The sequence below is a fragment of the Octopus sinensis genome, linkage group LG26 (assembly GCF_006345805.1).
Source record: "Octopus sinensis linkage group LG26, ASM634580v1, whole genome shotgun sequence".
NCBI classification, from domain to species: Eukaryota; Metazoa; Mollusca; class Cephalopoda; order Octopoda; family Octopodidae; genus Octopus; species Octopus sinensis.
In genome coordinates this window covers 7,579,993-7,583,996 of record NC_043022.1, presented here as the reverse complement: position 1 = coordinate 7,583,996, position 4,004 = coordinate 7,579,993, and the positions used below count along the sequence as shown (strand labels likewise).

General features: G+C 37.2%; 1 long non-coding RNA gene across 1 annotated transcript in view; it reads right to left on the bottom strand.

The window, feature by feature from the left end:
* Window positions 1-2,169: 2,169 nt before the first annotated feature.
* LOC118768042 overlaps window positions 2,170-4,004 on the bottom strand; it is a 2,754-nt gene continuing 919 nt past the window's right edge. Inside the window, exons 2-3 of the long non-coding RNA XR_005003966.1 lie at window positions 3,250-3,255; window positions 2,170-2,499 (exon numbers count right to left, since the gene is read on the bottom strand). This is a non-coding gene — a long non-coding RNA (uncharacterized LOC118768042). The remainder of the gene's footprint in view (window positions 2,500-3,249; window positions 3,256-4,004) is intronic.

Genomic DNA, 4,004 nt, shown 5'->3' with positions numbered 1-4,004 from the left:
ATATATTTGTCTGTCTATCCATCTATCTGTCTGTCTGTCCATCCATCCATCTATCTATCTATCTGTCTTTCTTTTTTCTTCATGCCTTTCTTTCTTTCTGCCGTTCTTTCTTTCTTTCTTCCCGAGATGGGTGTTTATATATGTGCGTGTGTATGTGTGCATGCATATATGCTGATATACATGTATGTATATATGTATGTATATGTATGTGTATACAGACACATTATATCTGTCTATATATCATATGCATAGCACATCTAAACATATATACACATTATAAACAATACCTAATACATATATTCGTTATATATATATACACACACACGAATCGACCCCAGTACATATTTTTGAAAGCCCAGTACTTATTGTATGTCTCTTCTATCGAACCGGTAAGTTATGGGGCTGTAAACAAACCAACATAGGTTGTGAAGCGATAGTCGGAGACAACATAAACACAGAGGTACGCACACACATATACGGCGTGTTTCTTTCAGTATCTGTCTGCCAAATCCACTCTCAAAATATTGGTCAGCTCGAGGCTATAGAAGGTGACACCTGCCCAAGGTGCCACGTAGTGGGAGTGAACTCGGAACCATGTGGCTAGGAGGAACACTTGCTGCACAACCACATATTACACACACACACACATATATGCTTCATCTGTTTGATCTATATAGGTTTAGGAAAGATAGAAGCAACCACAAAACCAATTATTTAAATATTAACATGAACTTTAACACAGATAAATGCCGCACCTTTCGCAAACGAAACGAAGAAACCAACTTCATTAATAGAGGTTCGAACCACCCGTCACCAATTATGAAACAGATCACAAATGACATTAGTAAGCGCATCTCTTGCTTTTTCTCGAATAAAACAACACACCGTAGAGCTTCTCCGCACTACAACAATGCACTAGCGAGGTGAAACTTTATGAAAAGCATGAATAAAAACCGCATTGTTTCACCCTCCGCCAACCATTTGGGTTTTACAAATATTTTATGTTGTGCATTTATAATTCATATATTAATATTTTGCACCTAATATAATGTGCAACTTTTTGATTTCTATGCATGATACAAATTGAATGCATCCTTTTACTTGCTACATGGGTTTGGTGAATTTGCATATACGCACCAATAATGACATGTGATTGCTCATTTATGTGGTGTAGCACGTTTTTATCCATGTAAATACTTGGATATTCTCATTGATACAAGCGGTTCAATGGTCTATTGTAGTGTAGATACTACACACATATTACTGCTGCTCCCTGGAACTCATATCATCGTATTATTTTCCATTTGTCTATGAGATTCAGTCCTTTGAGCTTTCTGTTAGTCGTTATCTTTTAAATTGGTAAGCCCTTTTTTCCCCTCCCTATCAGTAAACCCTTACGCTACAGTGGCCTCGAACCTTGTTCGGAACAAAATCGTTAAAAAATATTTCCATCATTATTCTGATGAATTTTCTAGTCTAGTACCCTCTGTCAAAACCTTCAAACGTCCCCCCGCCACATACACACTCCGCTTCTCTTCTCAGGCAAAGCATTGGAGTGGTTTTACTCGATGCTTTTGATTGCCTCAAAAACTGCCTTCATACAACCTGGAATGTCATTAATAGCCCTACTAACTATATATTCTAATAATTAATAACGTTCCTTTTTTTTTTTTTACAATACCACTCCCCTTCTCTGCTTGTCTTATATGCCATCATTCTTGTCAAATTGCTATACAACAAGATATTCTTTGATGAAAGACAAGGAACATTGAAATTAAAAAAAAAGAAATTGAAACCATATCGAAGAATTGTTAAAATTTATTTAATTCCAATAGCTCGAACTGCTGCTCTCTAGAACTCACTACAATCGTCTTATTTTCCTCTGGTCTACGATATTCAGTGATCTACGCTTACCATAAATCGACATAAATATAAATTTGTCAGCTTTTTATTTTTTCTTCTCTGTAGTTCCTATACGCTTGTGGCCTCAAACCTTGTTTGAGATTCGTTAAAAAAATATGTGTCTTCATGGCCATGTCTGAGAAATTATCTAGTCTAGTACTTTCTATCACCTGCTTCTCTTCCCAGGTGCATCGTTCCTCTGTTGAGCTTTCTGTTAATCACAATTGCTTTTATTCTTATAGTTTCTTTCCCCAAATTACTGTTCTCTAGAACTTATTACCATCGTGTGTGTGTGTGCATATGTGCACTCCAATGCATATTCTCAACTGACACACCAATTGTGCAACTGATTAATGAATTTCTTCCGAGGGATCTCTAGGTAAAATGGTTCCTTCACGAGCTATGCCAGGCTCATAAGGGCTGGTTTCCATGGCCCTTATAAAATTTCCCCACCTGGACAGGACGCTGATCCATTGCCAGATTACTCATTTTTGCCATTTGAGTAAACTGCAGCATTGTGAAAATGAAGTGTATTGCTTAAGAACATAGCGCGTCGCCTGGTCCAGGAATCGAAACCACAATTTTACGATCACGAGTCTAACACCCTAACCACTAAGCCACGCGCCTCCAAAAAAGGATCTCTGGTGTAATATTACTCGACAAGGTGCATAGCTCAGAGATCAGGGAAATCACAGGTGCAACAGACATACGATTGGAATGTGGCGAGAAGGAACTGCAATATAGGTTCTTCGAGCCAAGCCAACTGGTAGGACACCGAAGAATAGGCCAAGAATGACATGGTTAGCAAATATCCATAGTTTCACTTGGTCACGGTCGGGGTTCCAATCGGAAAATCAAATATCGGTTGCTCCTGAGAGAACCTTGCCGAACCGCTAATTTACGGGGCCGTAAACACACCAGCACCGGCTATCAAGCAGTGGTAGCAGCGAACAAGCACTGACATAAGCACTTAGATAGACATAAATATAGATATATACGAGGAGATTCTTTCGGTTTCCGTCTACTAAATCCATTCACAAGGCTTTGGTCAGCCCAAGGCGATAGTAGAACACACTTGCCCATGGCGCCTCGCAGTGGGACTGAACCCAGAACCATGCTGCTGGAAGCAAGCTTTTTACCAAACATTATGAAGGTGGTACCTAACAACTCTACCTCCAACGAACCTCTCATGAACCGTTAGGCGGAGAAGATGGTTGCACAGACGGATGGAGACTGCCTAACGGTGATATTTTCAATTCTTGCACGGCATGTGTGCTTAAGTACATAAAAACATCAAACTATTTCCCAGCAAATAGCAAAACAAAACACAAGGGAAATAACTAATACAATAATCTCAGACGGATATCGATTTGCTTTCATAAAATCTGGCGCTGAGTAATTTTATCTAGCTTATGAGCTACGTTGATCTAATTAATAGCCACATATGTGTTTATGGCTGAGTATATCTATTAAATATACGAATAATTTGTGACTAAGCCATTGGCCACTTCGAGTGGCCAGTGGCATCATTTTTGTTCAAATTCCATAAACAACATGTATGAGTGTGTAAGTATATATATATATATATATATATATATATATAAATGTGTACGTACGCCGCTATATATATATATATAAAGGAAATGAAGAAAATGCTGACAAAATAATTTAAGTAAGGGAGAGTGTATTTAATTAGGTGAAAGTTCTTTTTACCGGTTGCGCATTTGTTATGCTTATCAAAAGATATTTTTTAAAGAGAGATAGAGTTCCTTTCTGATAGATTTTTTTCTCTTATATATATATATAAGTTCATCAAAATTTAGATTCAGATGAATCTAAACCTCTCTGTCTATATATCTACCCTCTTTGTAATGTTGGCAAATAAATAAGTATAAAAATGTACATTGTCCATTTAATTAGAAAATTCTATATGTGGTTGAAGATTGCTCGACATTTTAAAACTGATGTAATACTTACAGTGTTTAATAAAATGAAGTAGCATGAAACGATTGTACTACACTACCTTTGATATCCTTGTTGCTTATTTGGATATATGGATATATATATATAAAATACAAAATGGGTCAAGAACGCAAAACATC